The sequence below is a fragment of the Castor canadensis genome, chromosome 13 (assembly GCF_047511655.1).
Source record: "Castor canadensis chromosome 13, mCasCan1.hap1v2, whole genome shotgun sequence".
In the NCBI taxonomy this organism is placed as follows: domain Eukaryota; kingdom Metazoa; phylum Chordata; class Mammalia; order Rodentia; family Castoridae; genus Castor; species Castor canadensis.
In genome coordinates, this window is record NC_133398.1 from 70,337,598 (window position 1) to 70,358,627 (window position 21,030).

At 38.4% G+C, this 21,030-nt stretch overlaps 1 protein-coding gene across 3 annotated transcripts in view; it reads right to left on the reverse strand.

Annotated features, from left to right (window-relative positions):
* Positions 1 to 21,030, reverse strand: part of Kank1 (KN motif and ankyrin repeat domains 1) — a 204,263-nt gene that overhangs the window by 106,849 nt on the left and 76,384 nt on the right. For all 3 annotated transcript variants that reach the window (XM_074051974.1, XM_074051971.1, XM_074051972.1), the window contains exon 2: positions 17,100 to 17,225. The gene's annotated coding sequence lies outside the window, so the exon portion shown is untranslated. The remainder of the gene's footprint in view (positions 1 to 17,099; positions 17,226 to 21,030) is intronic.

Sequence of the window (21,030 nt, forward strand, 5' to 3'; positions counted from 1 at the left end):
TGGCAGTTCCTGCACTCTGTAAGAAGGGCAGAATTCATTCTCCTTCCACAAACACCTGAATTTCTCATTGTACCAGGGTCACTAATTAAATGTTCTGAAATAAAGAAATCTCATGACAAGAGACAGTTGCAATTTCATAACACATTTGACTCTAGTGAGGCAAACTCCAGTGTGTTCTACTTATGCTAATTTCCCCAAATTTTTATATTCAATTATAGCAACCTTTTCCTTGCTATTTAATTTTGTAGTCAGGCTGTTGGTGTAACTTAAGATACTAAGTGGTAATACGATACTTCTCAACACCAACAACAAACACAGATGAGGACCAACTGTTCCTTATCAACATGGCCATTTCTTCAACTGTTAGTCCAACAGTAAGAACTTCCTTTGAAACACAAATTATAAATGGGTCGTTGCATTGCCTGCCTCAGAGACATGTATAGCAAATACACAACAATTAGTTTGTTTCATATTCTAAACATCATTAACATGATGGTCACATGCTTTTATGGTCAAACAGAGCCAAAGAGTTTCATGTTTAAGTAAATTGTGATTGCTGTGTTTATGATCTCCAACATATCCCTTCTTAGCCTAAGAAGGGAGCTTTCAGACTACATACACTAGATAAGTCCTGTAAGTTCCAAAAGTTAAGTTCCAAGTTTTAAGAGCAAAACCCTTTTGTATCTCAAGCCCAACACCCATGACCCCACTTTTGCAGAATCTGTAACAAGGGTTTTTAATTGTAGCCAGATGAAAATCTCCTCCTTTTCTTCTTCTTATTCTTATTTATTTCTTTCTTCCAAAGGAACATCTCATCATGAATCCTACACAGGTAAGGGCTTTTAGAGATTTAGGAAGGATAAATGGGATGGGGGAGGGAGTAGTCTGAAGTCATGGCTTTTAATTTATTCCAGATAAGGTCCCAATTATATCATTGCACTCTGTACAATGTCACTTAGGAACAGGGTGAAGCCAGGGCCATTTATAAAAAAGGTGAAAGTAGTTAGAACCAACTCATGCTTACAGTCTACACATTGTCACGTTAGTGCCTTATTTCCTCTGCCATTTAGTATAATACTTGACCAGCTCAAGGCCTGAAGTTGCCATCTACAGGAAAGAAACAAAATTCCAGAAGAAACCAATTCAGCTTTAAGAAAAGGCATGATTTGCTGGCACAGTGGCGCACACCTGTAATCCTAGCTACTCTGGAGACACAGATCAAGAAATTGGAGGTTTGAGACAAGCCCAAGCAAAAGTTCATGAGATCTCATTTCAACCAATAAAAGCTGGGGGTGCTAATGTGCATCTGTCATCCCAGCTACTTAGGAAGCATAGAGGGATCCCAGTCCAGGCCAGGCATAATGGTGCAACCTTGCTCAAAAACTAACCAAAGAAATAGGGCTGGGGGCATGGCTCAAGTGGTAGAGTGCCTGCTTAGCAAGTGCTTAGACCGGAGGTTCAATGACCAACTCTGCAAAAAACAAGAAGAAGAAGAAGAAAGAAGAAGAAGAAGAAGAAAGAGAAAGAAGAAAGAGGAAGAAGAAGAAGAGGAGGAAGAAGAAGAAGAAGGAAGAAGAAGAAGAAGGAAGAAAAGAAGAAAGAAGAAAGAAGAAGGGAAGAAGAAGAAAGAAGGGAAGAAGAGAAGAAGAAGAAGAAGAAAGAAGAAGAAAGGAAGAAGAAAAGAAGAAGAAAGAAGAAAGAAGAAAGAAGAAAGAAGAAGAAGAAGAGCAAAAGAAAAGGCATGATTTTACCATCATTACTTGTCCTCATGTCTAGTATTAGGAGGTTTCTATTAAGATTGGATGAGATGATGTTTGTAAGTTGCCCACTGAAATGTCTGGCAGGTACCCATTTAACGATGGCTATCACTGGAACCCTCATCATTACTCATCATTACTTACCATGTCTCCAGGAAAGAGATGGGTAAAGAACCAGAATAATTAGAACAATTATTTGCCTGGTGTTATGAATATTACCTATGACTTTTACCTTACGACAGAAAAGCATCTATGAACAGTTACTCCAAAGTCAAGATTCTCCAAGAATCTTGCTGAGGACGAAGGGTATAGCTTAAGTGGTAGAGTGTCTGCCTAGGAAGTGGGAGACCCTGAGTTCAATCCCCAGTACCAGGAAAATAAAAAAAAAGAGAGAGATAATGTTGCCGAAATGAAGGGTCACTGACAACAACCCACCCTCCTTCCTAAACATAAGTTAATGGTAATAAACATGATAAGACAAAATAAAACAAGCAAAACCCAGACAAACAAAATTCTAAGCATGGTAAATTCAAAATAATTTTGGATTTTTTTAAAGAGAAAAATTTAAGCTAGTGCAATTATTCTTTTAATAACAGGATCTAAGTAAAATATTCTTCTGTCAAGAGCTAGGAAAAGGTGGAGAAGTTGATAACTGATGGAGAAACTGTTCAGAATAAAGAAGCACTAAATGTTGATGCGATGTTTCTCTACGCAACACAGTCTACAGGCATCAAGAGTGAGTCTTACAATACTAACCTTTAAATTACAGACAACACAAATGAACTGCTCTGAGGAAACTGCCTGAGTGATCTTCCAAGGATTAGTTAGACCTACCTCAAGTTCTTCAAAGATCTCCTCTACTGCAGAGACAATGTACACATGCACAAGTCAGACTCAGCTGGCCGAGTTTTTGAATTGCAAATACATGGACACCAGGCTTTATTTGTTAGCCAGGATTTGAACCATAGTGACAATTAACCCCCTACCTCCCCAACTTCAAGTGTATCAGCAGGGGGAATACAGAAATTTTTATAAATGCCAATCCTTGAAAAGGATTCATCTTTTAAATCCAGATATAAACCCACTCTTCTATCTATATTCTGGTTGGAAAAGCAAGAGACTTTCTCCATGGATAAGAAACAGGTGACAAAGCCCAAGAAGGAGTTTTAATTAAAACAGAGTAAAATAATTCCAAGGATAATTACCAAATTATCACTGCAGATGCACACACCCTGAAACCACTACAACCCTCCACCCACACACGAATGTGCCCTGACTCCATGATTTATTTTCACAGAAACTACTATTCAAAAGAGATGTAATGGCAGAAATCTGAAAAATTACAAAGGAAAAGGGGTCACAGTAGAATCTTAAAGCAAGATCTATTCTACAAGAATTAAAAGCATCCAAAAAAAGTTACACTGGATCCCCAAGAAGCCCAAAGTGCTTCTAAGAAATAAAAATATTTTATCGATATTCTCTGACTGCATGATTTTATACATACAATCATAAGAATCATAATATATGTTACATATATATTATACAAATAATATATACATGAATATATATGTAATTATATACATGCGCAAATATAATTTATTAAAAGTTCTATGCAAAAAGCAGCCAGGTGCCAGGGGCTCATGCCAATAATCCTAGCTATTTGGGAGGCTAAAATTAGGAGGGTTGTGGTTTGAGGACAGCCCCGGCTAATAGTTCACAAAACCCTACCTCCAAAATAACCAAAGCAAAATGGGCCAGAGGTGTGGCTCAAGCAGTAGAGCACCTGCTTTGCAAGCATGAAGCCCTGAGCTTAAACTCCAGTTCTACCAAAATAATAATAATAACAAATAATTTTTAAAAAAGAAAGAACATGGACTGCGGGTCTGGATGCTGAACAGAAAAGGAAATTAGTGAAAGGTCAGATAGAATGTTATGTCCGCAGTTCAGCTGCAAGTATCATTCTACTTTAAACCTCCTGATTTTGATAATGATGTATGAGTATATGAGTTAACATTGCAGGAAATCAGGTAAAAGATATATGTGAACTCTGTACTAGCTTTGCAGCTTTCCTCTAAATATACCATTATTTCAAAGTAAAAAGCAACTTACTTATTTTCTCGTTGGCAATACTGGGGTTTGAAGTCAGGGCCTTTTGTTTTCTGGGCAGGAGCTCTACTGCTTGAGCCATACCTCCAGCCCTTTTGCTTTAGTTATTTTTCAGATAGGATTTCCTGTTTTTTGCCTAAGGCCAGCCTTGGACAGTAATCCTCCTTTCTATGCCTTCCCATAGCTAGAATTACAGGCATGAGCCACCATGTCTGAGTGTTTGTTCAAATGTTGCTAACTTTTTGCAGGAGCTGTCCTTGACCTGCAGTCCTCCCAATCTCCACCTTCTTAGTACTGGCTTTACAGGCCTGAGCCACCACACCCAGTTAATACACCTTAATATTCAAAAGTATCTGTAATTATGGATCTGAGTTTATGGAGTGCAAAAAACCCACAAAACCCTCATAAATTCTCTGTTCATTTCATTATATCTTAAGATATTCCACAACATATTAACAATCTCAAGCTAATTAAGAATTTCAGATTTCAGAGTGCTTCTCTCTAACTTTAATCCTTGGCAGAGCTAGTTTCCCATCTTGAAATGAAAATTCAATATTAAGGTGGAGGATTTAGAGACTTATAAAGTCAAAAAGAAATCATAACTCCTATACTTTTAATCATCCATCCTCCTAGTCTATTATTTACCCCATAATTCCTACCAGAAAATGAATGAAGTTTTGAAGAACGAGTTATTCTCAATGTAAATCTCCAGCCAGCCTCTGTCAATCATGTTAGCCTTTTCCCCCTAGTTAGCCTTTTTCCACTTCCTGCCTGAAAACTACACTACTATTTAATTGCTTTGTGACTTCTCATTTTATTAAGAGGCAGAAAAACATAAAGAGCTAAAACAAGGAGATAAGCCCATTGCCATAAATTGTCCCCTTAAGCAATGAAACTTGCCTCTCTAGTGTAATAAGGTGGGCACTGTGAATAAGCCCGACAAGTGCAATCGTGCCTAAGTCCATGGCCCCCATCACTTACAGCCAGCCTTGCAGCTCCTGGGCTGCGGGGCCATACATCAGAGTCTGGGACAGTCACCGCACACTTCCTACAGTCGGTGTGAAGGGCATGGCCAGGAAGTCAGTCTGTCCTCCACCCTCACTCACACTGAACTTATGTCTGCTCTCATGGGGTAAGAAAAGCAAGAGAATCATAGAGACAAAGTTATGAAAAATTTTATATCTCATTTCCTGGGAAATAAAACTCTGTTATAACCCAGCACAAACATCCTAGCTAAGAACAATCCACTCCTCTCCCACTCAAACACTTCCTGTCCATGTCCTCCATGTCTTCTGCTGCAGTGAGATAGAAATCATTATCAGATTATGCCACATTCCAGAATGTGACTGAGCCCTTGCCCTCTAGAAGACTGCATCTAGGGAGCTGCAAAAACCAAGCGGGGCTTGGTGTTTCAAAGCCCTGGGAAAACACCAACTGATGACTTCTCTAGAATGCTGCCAGCCAAGAAACAAAGGCTTCAAGTGTTTCCAAAGCCACCCATTGATGTGTACAAGAAAGTGGGTTTATGATACTGTTCAGAAAATCATGCAAGTTCATAAGTAGGGGAGAGTGTGTGCAGTGTCCAAAACATCCACTAAGCATAAAACAGGTCAGGAATGATAAACCAGGAAGTAGGATGCGTATGTCGATTTTTTTTCTGTATACATGTCTTCTACTGTTTCATTATGTGACAGTGGCCATATAGTACTTTTGGCATTAATTTTAATTTAAAAAGTTAAAATATGGAGAAGAACAGTAACCAATATTTTCCAAACCAAAAAAATCCCATAATAGCTTGTCTGCCAAAGAAATTTTGCCCCATATCTAGAGGCAAGAGGCAGTTCAGGAAGAGTCTTTTAGTCATTATAATGTTTATAATGTTGAAGTTTCCTGGTTCCAGTGATTTTTTTTTTAATGGCAGGCAGAATTATCTGAAATAATTTAGCAGCATTAGATATTGAGCCAATGGTGCAAGTCCATAAGTCAGAAATATTGTTTTCCTTCCTCTTAGAAGTGAGGCCCTGACTGACCCCCAGAACATCTTTTCTGGGTCAGCACATTCATCAGGAATTTGGCTCAAGTCTATCAACAGTTTCTGCATTTCCTTTTTTATAGAGGACTACCCAGGGAGAGAAAAACAAACAAAACCCCCAAAATCAATATCATAGTCCCCAAGCATTTAACCTGAGTTATAACCTTACAAAAATTGGACCACGCATAATGGTATACTCTTGTAATCCCAGCTACTTGGGAGGCAGAGATAAGGAGGATCATGGTGAGAGGCCAAACTGAACAAAAAAGTAAATGAGACCTCATCTCAACAAATAAGCCAGGTGGCACACACCTGTCATTCCAACTGTATAGGAGACATAAGTAGAAGGATGGTGGTCCAGGATGACCCTGAGCAAAAATGTGAGACCTTATCTGAAAAATAACTAAAGCCAAGAGGGCTGGAGGCAAAACAGTAGAGTCCTCGCCTAACAAGTGCAAAGCCCTCAGTTCAAACTCCAGTACCGTTAAAAAAAAAAAAAAAAAGATAAGTAAAAAAATAAAAACTGGCTGCTCATTTGGGGAAAAAATTAATTTTGATTCCTACCTCAAATCATATTTCAAGACAGGGTTCAAGCATGAAATGTATGCAAATGGAAAATAAAATCATCAACCTATACTAAGAAAAAGTAGGTAAATTTCTGTGAGGTCTTATATTTGGGATATTGCTACTGGCTCACTCTTTCTATAAATCCTATACACAAAGCAATGGATACCCCACTGTAGACACAGCCCCAACCCCTGTGGAATTGTAGGTTAGGGAGAAAACAGGAAAACAGTGAATAAAAATAACAATTGTATACTGACCAATGCGCAAATGGAAAAAGCCAGTGAGAGAACACTGCAAGAAATGACCAGTGTTGGACAGGAGGGTACAGTGAGGTGAAATTTAAACTAAAGTTGTGATGAAAGCAGTAACAGTAAGAGTTGATGTGCATTTGTGTGCACAGGGAAGTTTTCCAAGAGCTTTGCATGATTTAACCTACTTAGTCCTCCTAGCAACTCTAAGATGGGTACAATATTTATGATGATTCTACTTTTACAGGGGAAGATCTAGAGTTCTCACTCCAGAACTGCCTCTCTTGAGTAGTCAGCACAGGAACTGTGTGAACACTAGTGGGGTGTGTGCATGTATGTTCACGTGTACGTGTGTGAATGAGGTGTGCATGCATGCACATCTATGTGCACACCCACGTGCATGTTCCAAGCAGAAGAAGATCACGTACAGAATCCCAGAGTCAGAAAAGAGGTTGACATACTCCCTAAACTGAGAGGAGGCCAAGGGCTGGAACACTGTGTTTGAGGGTGAGTGACAAGAGGTGGGGCTAGAGAGCAGGCACAGCCAGACCATGCCACACCCTGCAGGCCCTAATGAGAATGTCAGGACCAGGACGGGAGAGGCAGGGCTGTGCCAAGATGGGATCACACCTGAGATGATTACTCTGTATGCAGCCACACTGTGGGGTGCAAGTACCAGGCATTCTTTCCTACTTAGTTCACATGGAGATTGTAAAGGAAGAGACTTGATTGCCTAAATTTGAACATTCATAGACATTCAAAAACACTATATATGATCCAAAGCCAAAAAAAAAATCAATAACACTTTTATAATAAAAGATAGCTTTAAACAAGATGCTTTAAAATAAAAACACTCCAAAAGAGACCCACATTATTGAAAGAAATAAACACTTACTTAGGGTGAAAGGCTGGAATAAGATTTACTATGGCCCCCGAAAATAGGCAGGGGTAGCAATACTTTTTATATCAGACAAAGTAGACTTCAAACTTACATTAGTCAAAAGAGACAAAAAAGGTCACTTCATACTAATAAAAGGCGCAATACATCAAGAGACAATAGCAATTTTCAACTTATATGCACCCACTGTCAGTGCACCCAACTTCCTTAAACATGCTCTAGAGGACTTAACATCACACATGGACCCCTATAGATAGGTCATCCAGATAAAACACCAACAAAGAAATCCTAGAACTAAATGACACCATAGATCAAATGGACCTGACAGATGTCTACAGAATATTCTACCCAGCAACTGCAAAATATACATTCCTCTCAGCAGCCCATGGAACTTTGCCCAAAATAGACCATATCCTAGGGCACAAAGCAAGTCTCAACAAATATAAGAAAACTGAAATAACCCCCTGCATACTATCTGATCACAATGCAATAAAACTAGAACTCAACAACAAAAGCAGCAGCAGAAAATATGACAAACAACTGGAGGTTGTACCACATTGCTCAACAATCAGTGGGTCATAGAAGAAATAAGAGAGGAAATCAAAAAGTTCCTAGAACTTAATGAAGATACAAATACAACCTACCAGAACCTATGGGACACAGCAAAGGCAGTCCTAAGAGAAACATTTATACTGGTGAATGCATACATTAAAAACCCAGGAAGATCTCAAATAAACAACCTAAAGCTACATCTCAAACTTGTAGAAAACTAGGAACAAGCTAAACCCAAAACAAGCAGAAGGAGAGAAACAATAAAAATAAGGGCCAAAATCAATGAAATAGAGACAAAAAAAAAAAAAAAAAAACCCAAAGAATCAAACTAAACAAAAAGCTGGTTCTTTGAAAAAATAAACAAAATTGACGAACCCCTGGCAAATCTGAGTACAATGAGGAGGGAAAAGACCCAAATTAGTAAAATCAGAAACAAAAAAACGGGAGATAACAACAAACAGCAAGGAAATCATCAGGGACTATGTTGAGAACCTGCATTCAAATATATTGAAAAATCTAGGAGAAATGAACAAAAATTTCTAGACACATATAACCATCTAAAACTGAACCAAGAGGATATTAATCACCTAAACAGATATATAACATGCAATGAAATCGAAGCAGTAATAAAGAGTCTCCCAAAAAAGAAAAGTCCAGGACCTGATGGATTCTCCACTGAATTCTACCAAATCTTTAAAGAAGAACTAATACCAACACTCCTTAGACTTTTCCATGAAATAAAAAGAGAAGGAACACTTCCTAACTCATTCTATGAAGCCAGTATTACACTCATCCCAAAACTGGAGAAGGACACATCCAAAAAGAACTACAGGCCAATCTCCTTAATGAACATTGATGCAAAAATCCTCAATAAAATAATGGCAAACCGAATCCAACATCATATAGGAAAGATAATACACCATGACCAAGCTGGCTTCATCCCAGTGGTGCAGGAGTGGTTCAACATACACAAATCATTAAATGTAATATGGCACATTAACAGAAGCAGAGATAAAAACCACTTGATCATCTCAATAGACACAGAAAAAGTTTTCAATAAGATTCAGTACCATTTTATCATATAAACTCTAATGAAATTAGGAAAAGAAGGAATGTACCTCAACATTATAAAGGCTATATATGACAAACCTATAGCCAACATCATACTTAATGGGGAAAAACTAAACCATTTCCCCTAAAGTCAGGAACTACACAAGGGTGTCCACTCTCCCCACTCGTGTTCAGCACAGTCTTAAAATTCCTAGCCAGAGCAATAAGGCAAGAAGAAATAAAAGGAATACAAATAGGTAAAAAAGTAGTCAAACTATCCCTGTTCTCAGATGACATGATCTTATACCTTAAAGACCAGAAAAACTCCACCAAAAAACTCCTAGACACCATAAACAGCTTCAGCAAAGTAGCAAGATACAAAATCAACCTACAAAAATCAGTAGCCTTTCTATACACCAACAAGATTCAGATTAAGAAAGGATATAGGAAAACAATTCCATTTACAATGGCCTCAAAAAAATCAAATACCTAGGAATAAACTTAACAAAGGATGTGAATAACCTCTAAAAGAAGAACTACAAACCACTGAAGAAAGAGATCTCCAATGTTTATGGATTGGTAAAATCGTCCTAGTAAAAATGACTACACTACCAAAAGCAATCTAAATGTTCAATGCAATTGCAATCATAATCCCAATGACATTCATCACAGAGATTGAAAAATCTACCCTAAAGTTCATTTGGAAACACAAAAGACCATGAAAAGCTAAGGCAATACTAAGCAAAAAGAGCAACACTGAAGGTATGACAATACCCGACTTCAAACTATACTACAGAGCCTTAGCAATAAAAACAGCATGGTACTGGCAAAAAAAACAGATACAAAGACCAGTGGAACAGAATAGAGGACCTGGATATCAATCCACGCAGCTTATACCCACCTAATTTTTGACAAAGGTGTCAAAACATACAATGGAGAAAAGACAGCCTCTTCAACAAATGATGCTGGGAAAACTGGATATCTGGCCTACAGAAAACTGAAAGTAGCACCATGCTTGTCACCCTGTACTAGTACCAACTCGAAGTGGATTAAGGCCCTTAATATCAGACCTGAAACTTTGAAACTAGTACAGGAAACAGCAGGGAATACACTGGAAGCAATAGGCATAGACAATGACTTCCTCAGTAGAATTCAAGCAGATCAGAAACTAAAAGAAAGGATTAACAAATGGGACTACATGAAATTAAAAAGCTTCTGCACAACAAAAGAAATGGTCTCTAAATTGAAGAGCCCACCCACAGAGTAGGAGAAAATCTTTGCTAGCTATATATCAGACAAGGGACTGATAAACAGAATATACAGGGAGCTCAAAAAAATAAACTCCCCAAAAATCAATGACCCAATAAAGAAATGGGTAACTGAAATGAACAGAGCTTTTTCAAAGGAAGAAATCCAAATGGCCAAAAAACACACAAAGAAATGTTCACCATCCCTAGCCATAAAGGAAATGCAAATCAAAACCACACTAAGATTCTACCTTGCTCTTGTGAGAATAACTACCATCAAGAACACCACCAACAAATGTTGGTGAGGATGCAGAGAAAAAGGAACCCTTATACACTACTGGTGGGAAGGTAAGCTAGTACAATCACTATGGAAAACAATATGGAAGGTCCTTAAAAAAACTAAAAATAGAACTGCCATATGATCCAGCAACACTTCTAGTGATATACCCAAAGGAATGTGACTCAGGTTATTACAAAGACACCGCATGCCCATGTTTATTGCAGCACTATTCACAATAGCCAAGGTATGGAAACAGCCACAATGACCCACTACTAACAAATGGGATTAAGAAAATGTGGTATTTATACACAATGGAATTTCACTCAGCTACAAAGAAGAATGAAGTTTTGTCATTCACAGGTAAATGGATGGAACTGGAAAACATCATCTTAAGCAAAGTTAGTCAGGCTCAGAAGGCCAAAAATCACATGTTCTCCTTCATATACAGACCTAAAACAAATGTAGCAATATTGTTGGACACAGGTAACACTAGGGGAAGACTGCACATGGGAGGGATAAGGCAAGGGAAGTAAACCAAAAACTTGAATGTGGTTGACGTGTTCACTGCATAGGAATGAATATAGCAATCTTAAACTGGCAGGGGTCTAAGGGGACTAGGAAGTGGTGAAGAGGACTGATGAACCAACCAATTTGGGTTGTAATACACACATGCATGGAAACAACACAAGGAATCTCCCTGTATAGCTATCTTTATCTCAAACTAGCAAAAACATCATGTTTCTCTTATGGTCTTTTATGTTTTTTTTCTTCAAAATCAGCGATCAGGAGGGCAGAACAGGCTCTGATTAGAGGTGGGTGGGGGGATTAGGGGCAGGGAGGAGGTGGCAGGGAAAGGGGTGGGAGGATGAATATGGTACAAATAATGTATACACATGTATGTAATGCAAAAATGACACCTGTTGAAACTGTTCCAGGAATTGGGAGAGAGGGGATGAAAGAGAGCAGTGGAGGGGGTAAATTCAAGTATGATATATTTGATACATTTTAAGAACCTTTGTAAATACTGCAATGTGCTCCACCCAACACAACAATAAAAAAAAATAATAATAAAAACACTCTCATAAATTAAAACCAAAGCTGGCAAACAATCCTCTACAGAAATGGGCAAAGAGCGTGAACAGAAAATTCACAAAAGAAGAAATACAAATGGCATACAAAAACATTCTTCTCTCCCTAACACTCAATATTTTGTTTGTGTTGATTTTTTAATTTTTTTTTATTTTTTGGGAGTACTGGGGTTTGAACTGAGGGACTTGCATTTTTTTTTTTAATGCTGTTTCTTTTCCAGTGTTAGGGGTATAAGAGGCTGACTGCACATTGTTGGAAGGATTGTAAACTGGTTCATTCTTCCAAGAAATACATATTAAAACCTCTTTCCTAATTTCATAAGGAAAAACGTCAGAGTGGCCTCAAAAATACAGTTAGAATGATACACATTAACCTGCTTGTCCATACTTGTTAAGTACAGTACATTCTTACAGTAAAATCTTCATCCGCCCTTAGTTATTACATAGCAGTGACTACTGCTGTGGAAAGAGGTTTACAATTTGTCAATTGATAAAGGCAGGTGGCATTTTTGTACTTAAAAATCTTATTTAGATATATACACATAGAAAAGAATCAGGAAGGGTATTAACAGTGGTGATTTCATGGTGACATGACCATGCATTTTAATATGTCTTTCTTATTTCTCACTATTTCTTTAATTCTACTGCCAATATATATTGCTTTTAATAATAAGGAAAGTTAAGCAAAAAAAATTAGGACATCATAAAATGAGAATGGAGACATGCTAAATTGTCTATTAGAGCAATCATGAAGAGGAGACTCGGACTGGCAATGGTAGACGGGGGATTCTAGAAGCATCTAAGAGGTCCAGATCACTTCCTCTCTGCCATCTTCCTGCTTCCCCTACCTGACTCAACAAAGGCACGGCCCACAACAATGGCTTTTATAGCCAAACACTGAGGACTGTCACTCCTTGTTTCTCCACTGGTTCTGAACCCACGCAACCATTCATGCAGGCATAAACATTGTCACCGTAGACTTAACTCTTGAACAAAACATAACCCAGGCTGACAGCACAGACTGACAGCCACTGTGGCATCTGGAAACAAGAAGGTTATTCAGAAGGTCATTTCCTCTCATCCCACAGGCAACTAAGAAGTGTTGCTTCGTGATCTAGACCCTGTGCTGCTCACATGCTGAGCCCATGAAGAAACATCCTGGCAGTTGCAAACATGTGGCCAAGACATCCTCAGCGGGGATGACCTCCAAGAAGCACTCCTCCTGTCTCAAAATGGATTTTAAGTGTTCCCAATAGAAAGAAATGGTGTGTTTGAGGTGATGGGTATACCAATTGCCCTATTTGATCATCACACATTGTATACATGGATGAAATATCACATAGGTACTTAAGTTATGTGTCAGTTTGACAACATAATCCCTTCCTTTAATCCCCACACCCCCATAGGCACTGAGATCCCTGCCCCCACAATTTTCCCCTCTCTTTATGATTTCTTCCCCCTCTCACTCTTCACTGATTCCTCCCTCACTTTTATTAGTCCAGGTATCCTTATCTCAACTCCAATGTGCCTCCCAGGTAGCACCTGCATTTGCACCTTCTTCTCCAGTAAATCTCCAGACCTGGCTATCCCCACAGTTCTTACTTGTCAGCATGTCATTCTGCCATGAAGCATCAAGAGTGAGGATTAAGGATGTACAGTAACAAAGCCTATAATACACACCAGCTCTGCCACTATTTCCATTACCTTAAGTGAGCAAGTCACTTAATCCTCTATGTCAATTTCCACCAGGTTAACAACATCTGCTCCACCTCCTCACAGGTATGTCATGAGGAACAACTGAGATCATGTGTGGGAAAGTGCACTGGGAGCTATTAAGCTCTTTAACATTCTAGTTATTCCTGTTACTACTCTCCCTTCATTGTCCTTGACCTCTCTGTATTAACACAGGCAGGGATGGTTATTTGTAGTCTTCAAGTTGGTCACAGTTAACACTAACAATATTATAATGTCAGTACTTTAGTTTCCACTGTAAATTACTAATTTAGTATAGTCATATTTCATTCAAAACAGGCAGAACCTTTGTTTTTAAATTAGATGAGCATGGACATCTGGAAGCCAGTAGTAGTGGTAGTAGCCAAAGAATTACTGAGCACATGCCAAGAGTCAGGCACCATCCTAAAGTGCTTTACAAGACAGGTTTCATTGTTACATATTTCCATTTTACTGCTGGGGAGACTAAAGGCACATTAACACAGCCATGACCTTGAAACAGGCATCTCACTCTAGAGCCCATGCCTTTATACACTGTCCCATAACTCCTTCTATGACAAAGTAGGTTCTAGACAAGAGGCCACTAGAGTATTAGAGGCAAGAGATAAAAAGAACAAGAATGCTTGAGATCTTTAACAACAACCAACATACATCCTTACTCAAATTGTAACTATGAATGTTGCTAAGGGCTAAGAGATGCCATTCAGGCATTTCTATGTCCTAATGCTGCGAATATACACTGGTATAACATTAAGAGAAACCAATCAGCAGAGTGGATCATAATCTTATAGCTACAGCAACAAAGAGAAAGGATGGACAAATGGGATTACATAAAACTAAAAAGCCTCTGCACAACAAAAGAAATGGTCACCAGATTGAAGATGCTGCCCACAGAATGGGAGAAAATCTTTGCCATACATCTGACAAGGGTTTAACAACCAGAATAAACAGGGAGCTGAAAAAACTAAACTCAAAAAAAAAAAAAAAAAAATCAATGACCAATGAAGAAATGGGCAAATGAAATGAACAAAGCTTTTTCAAAGGAAGAAGTCCAAATTGGCCAAAAAACACATGAAGAAAAATACTCAACATCCCTGGCCATAAAGGAAATGCAAATCAAAACCAGGTTAAGATTGCATCTCACTCACAGGAGTGAGGCTACCATCAAGAACATAAACAACAACAAATGTTGGTGAAGATGTGGGGGAAAAGGAACCCTCATACACTGTTGGTGGGAATGTAAATTAGTACAACCACTACGGAAAACAGTATGGATGCTCTTTAAGAAACTAAAAATAGATCTGCCATATGATCCAGCAATACGACTCCTAGGGATCTACCCAAAGGAATGTAAGTCAGGTTACAATAAAAACACCTGTACACCCATGTTTATTGCAGCATTATTCACAATAGTTAAGCTACAGAAACAGCTAAGATGCCCTATAACTGATGAATGGATTTAAAAAATGTGGTATTTATATACAGTGAAATTTTGATCAGCCATAAAGAAGAATGAAATTTTGTCATTTGCAGGTAAGTGGATGGAACTGGAGAACATAATCTTAAGTTAGCCAGGTTCAGAAAATGAAAGGCTGCATGTTTTCTCTCCTTTGTGGAATATAGACCTAATACAAATACAGCAATATTATGAAAATATTATTATCATACTAGAGAGCGGTCACTAACAGGAGAGGTAGGGTAAAAGAAGGAAGTTAAAAAGGTGAATACGACATACATACTTTCTATACAAGAATGAATATAGAATTTTGGTGCTGAAATCACTATAAGAAAGGGACTAAGGTAGAAAAGAGAAAAATAAAGGGGATGAACCAATTCGGGTTATAATACATACATGCATGGAAATGTTACAATGAAACTCCTTGTGTAGCTATCTTATACAAGCAAAAATGTCTTTCTTCAAAAACAGAGATCAGGAAGGTAAAACAGGTTCTGTATGGGGGTTGGCACCAGTGAGGGTTAGGGGGGTGGATATAAGGGAAAGGGTGTAGGAGGGAGAATATGGTAGAAATACTATGTACTAATGTATGAAAATGGAAAAATAAGACCTATTGAAACTACTCCAAGAATAGGGGGAGGGATAAAGGAGAATGATGGCGGGGGTGAATTCAGCTATCATATACTATAAGAACTTTAGTAAATGTCACAATGTACCCCCAGTATGATAAAAATAATAATAATGTTTAAAAACCTGAGTCTCACTGACTCAGCTATATCACTTGTGGTAACAATTCATCCCAGGGAAATAATGATGGATGTGTATAATGAATGCTCATGATGATGCATCTAAAAGCATATAAAGAGAAACAATATAAATATCCAACAATAAGAGATAGGGTTGAGGAGCACTGTATACCTGTAAAACTGAATATTACGCAGTCATGTAGAGTGATAATGTAGAAGAAAAGGAATAAGCATTTTGTTAAGGAAAAGAAGTATGTGTAACAGCCCAACATATGGGCTTTAGAGTCTGACTAATTCAAGTTCTGAGAGGGTTTATCATCTGTGTGAGCATGGGCAAGTGACTTAATTTCTCTGAATCTCAATTTTCTTATATTGTAAATGGGGATAAAAATACCAACCTCAAAAGTTTATGACCATTAATAAATTAACATACATAAAGTGATTGGTGCAGAGCCTAGTACAGGGCAAGCATGTGATGAATATTAATCATTTGCAAAACTCTAGTAACTTAGCTAGGTGCATGGCACAAGACTGTAATCCAAGCTACTTGGAAGACTAAGATGGAGAGCATCACAGCTTGAGACCAGCCCAGGCAAAAAGTTCACAAGACCCTATCTCAATCAATAGCAGGGTGGCAAGTGCCTGTGATCCCAGATACAATGGGAAGTGTAAAACAGGAAGACTGCAGCCCAGGCCAGCACAGGCAAAAAGCGAGACCTTATCTCAAAAAGAGCTGGGGGTGTGGCTTAAGTGGTAGAGTGCCTGCCTAGCAAGCATGAGGCCCTGAGTTCAAACCCCAGTACTGATCAAAAAAGAAAAGAAAAAAAGTCTAGTAAATGTACATACACACACACATACACACATACATCCTACACACACTACAAAAACAATGAAATCTTAATATTATTTCTGAAAGTGGAGTAAAAACTTTTTTCTTTTAAAAATCTGTATTTTTAGAACTGAATAAAGCTAGTAATACTAATATTTAAGTATCTCCATTTTTTTTCAAGTAGCCATAATAATACTTCTTTTGATCTATTAAGCTTTTCTGGTATAATCCAGTCTATGCATATTGTGTTTATGGAAATGAAATACTTTTACTGATCTAATCTGAAGACTAATACATTTTACCTTTATTCTTCATAGTCAAGCAGCCAATCATATTTCATCCTATATAAGCCTTTTTTGCACTCTTATCCATTTGCAGAGTAAGAACTCTGAATGGATTATTCAAACATAAAAAGGAGGGGAAGAGAATGGATACATGTCTCTAAAATGCAAAGTCAAAGGAGACAAACATGACAAGTTCATGATAGTTATAGAGTAAAAAGTATATTGTACCTTAATTATGTAAGGTCAGAAATTACTGCAGTAAATATTTCAACTCCATGGACAACTTCCTTGTGCGGTCAAAAGATGGAAGCACTTCAGTAGCTCAGCAGTCCACCCAGTAAGGTGACAATCATTCTGAAAGGAAAAAGAATCTCATTGAGGGAAATGTAATGGAGCCATACTGCTTTCTAGGCTTCAGGCACACAGCAGAAGGGAATCAATTATTAGAGACAGCTATGCATTTTGGAAATCAAAGTACAGCTGCGCCACTTCCCTGCTTGGGCAGGGAAGGTGACAGGACAGAATAAAAGCTTGTTGAGGATAGTACAAATGCTGGTCTCTTTGTTTCAGGAAAAAGATAGGTTCCCATTCTCATAGTGACTCACCATCATTTCAAAGAAAAGGACTTGATCCCTCACATCTATTCTACCCTCTGTGTATTTGCTAAGATACACAGATGTCAATTCATGTACACCACCCAATCTTTATATTTTATCTCTGTCATTTCACACTCAGACCACTCCACCACAAACACTGTGACAACAGTTTCCTGGGATTGAAACCTGGACACTGTTTTCAAGCGATGCCTCTCCATCATTCCCATTCCAAGATAAGTACCCACCACCTTCCCTTGAATGTCCTGTTCTTTTTTACCACCACCCATGCCACCACTACAACCAAATTCATTGACATATTAACAGCCTGTAGCCTGGCCCCTTTCTGCAGATCTCTGCCTCCACTCTCTTGTAAAGCAATTGCTTTCATCCTATTACCTATGCACCCATGAACAGTTCCCCTGTCCCTGGGGGTCTCAGTTTTTTGGACTGTACAATAAAGACCAGATTTCAATTTGCTTTGAAGTTACATGTCCCCAGGGGCATGAATCCTGCTCCAGCTATTCTGCAGAACTTAGACAAGTTATACCTGCTCTGGCTGAAACTCAGTTTGGCTATGTATAAAATGAGAATTATATCTATCCCTAAGGTTCCAGTAAGAATAAGAACAGCTAGTTCTTGTACCTTACAGATCACATGGCAAGTACTCAATAACATTAGTCATTCCCATCCCACCTTGCTCTAAGGCTCTCTGGCTTACAACTTCCAAACACAACATTCTGTTAGATCCATATCCTCAGTGTAATGATCAGATATAAACTCCTCTGCTGGTTTTCAGTTCTTCCATGAGCTAGTACTACCTTGTTCCTCCAATTTCCAATAAACACCTTCTGTTCTAGTCAGACTAACCTGAGCATTTTCCAAAGAACACATACTCTCCACCTTACATAAGCATCTATCATCTCCCCTTGTGAGATAACAGGCTTTCTCATCCCTTCTTGAGGTACAGCTGGTATCTATGGCCCCAGCAATGCCCACTTGCCACACAAGCTAAGTCTCATACACCACCTTGAATACTGATGTCCACTGATTATTTTAAGTTAGCTTTTTCACTTCAGGGTAGATAGTATTAGAGTTTTTATAAATCAATTACTTCTTGAATCAGTTCTACCCATGCTTTTTCCCAACTGACAGGCCCTTGCACCTGAGGTCAGATTCTTTTACTAGAAAAGATTGTGAAAGTTTTAATGTAAGAAATGAGAAATGCCTGAGGAGACAGATACATTTAACTTGACTTAAACATTACATAAAAACATTACCCCACTCCATTAATATGTATAATTTTCATGTACCAGTTAAAATAAATTTAATTTTTAAAAGAATCTTTAATCAGTTCCATCCTTTTTATTTGTGTGGAAAGGCTCACAAAGGAGCTGGTTCCATCATTAATAGATAGACAATTCACAGACAGTCTAATGGCCTCTGCACGGAGTCAGGACAGGAGTTCAACGGTATGCCTGCCAGAATTTGTGTCAAAGCGACCATATTCTAGTTTCAAGTACGTTTGTGTCTGTGTGTGCGTGTCTGTGTGTGCGTGTCTGTGTGTGTGTGTGTGTTGGAGATCAAACTCAGGACCCTTCACATGCTCAACAATGAGCTACACTTCCCAGCCCTCAAATACCATTTTATGATCAAACTCTCAATAGTAAAAGGATGACTTACCATAGAGAAAGGTAATTGGTTACTATATTTTGACCACAAAGATGATGGGTGAAGTCCCAGGTCTAAATGAAGGTTCTAAGGGAGAATGAGTAGAAGACAACAGTGAAGGGTCACAGGAATTGGAGAAAGAATCCATGAAGGAGAAAAAGAGTACTTATGATAGAAGAGAATGACTGCAACAGTGGAGAGGCATATAAACCCCAAAAGAGATGAGCAATATGTCAAACCTGTGGGTGGGAACTAACCAAAAGCCAATGGCCTTAACAATTATGGGGCAGGTCACCGGTGCAACTGACCTCAGGGCAATTTTCAATATGGCTGACAAAGGATATGCAATGCAGGGAGCTGAGAAGAAACAGGGAGGCGAGCAGAAGGAAACATCCTGTCTAGAATGCTGATTACTGGATCAAAAGGATTTTGCAGCTAACCCTGAAGTTTGCCTGACTTAACCCAATAAAAACACATCAGATGCTCTTCTTCCCCTGCCCATACCTCTCCAGTATATTTTATCACTAAAATGAAACCCTGACTATTTCACTGGCCTATTTGCAGGATTAAAGAAAATTCAGATAAGGATAGCTATAAGGTGGGTGGACTCACATTAATTTCCTGTGCGTGGGTGTTACCTTCTACGTTAATTCTTTTAGATCTAACCTTTTCTCTAGTTCCTTATCTCAACTAGCAAAAACCCTTGTTCCTTCCTATTATTGCTTATACTCTCTCTTCAACAAAATTAGAGATAAGGGCAAAATAGTTTCTGCTGGGTACTGAGGGGGGGGAGCGGGAGGGGGCGGAGTGGGTGGTAAGGGAGGGGGTGGGGGCAGGGGGGAGAAATGACCCAAGCCTTGTATGCACATATGAATAATAAAAAAATAAATAAATAAAAAAAGAAAATTCAGGTAAACTTATGAGTCAAAGTAATCATCACAAGAACAAAAAAAATTGTTGCTACTTACTAAGTAACAGGTGCTTTATTCTTCCAGTCCTTTACTATGAAGCCTATCAGACAGGCATTATCATTCCTCTTTTACAGACAAACTGGAATAGATATCCATAAACTGTAAAATGATAATTAGATTTTTTGACAAATAAGTTATGTGCTGCCCCTAAAGACTTTATTCCGAGCTTCTTTTTAGTAGCATATCTTCCTTAGATGTAATCCCAGAGAAGACGACTCCAGTTTTTCCTCCAGAAGTAAAGGGTAACTGTGGCACATCCTTTTAAGTTTCTCTAGTAAGCTCTCTTCTACCCCTTCCTCTATTAAGTATCTTTACTATTGTTATTCTGATAAGAAGATACATATTTTTGGCAAGGAACCAAGGCTACTTTATTGGTCACTTCAAGCTCAATCCAATGACAAATGCTTTCCTTTCCTCCAAATATCCTTAAAGGTAACTTCAGCCACTTATAAGTTAGCGATGTCCTTAGTATCAGCACACACTTGAATCCAGGCTTTTGTCAAAGGCAAAGCACACTCTGCTCTATAAATATTTTATGTACAGCCTGTACTGAAATTCCAGAAGAGGCCTTTACAGAGTCTCCGTAACATGCAAATCGCCCAAACAGCATATTTTTATGAGTGCTGTGTTCAGGTTTTGCCATCTCCAACAGGGGTTCCCTTTATTTAATTTTAATTATCTCCCCCCTGCAAAGGTTTTTATTTGATTATTTGTTTTAATGTATTGGTTGTTCTGTGGGCAAGGCAGCATCTGTAGTAAGGGCAAAAGGAGATAGCTGAAACTGTTTGCACACAAAACACATCTAGGCACTGAGGATTCTGAGGGCAAAAGTGCATACTGTGTGAGCCTAACAGATGGGTTTTTATGAAGGATCATTCATGGAACCAAATTACTCATTATCACAATAGGAAAACACATACTTTT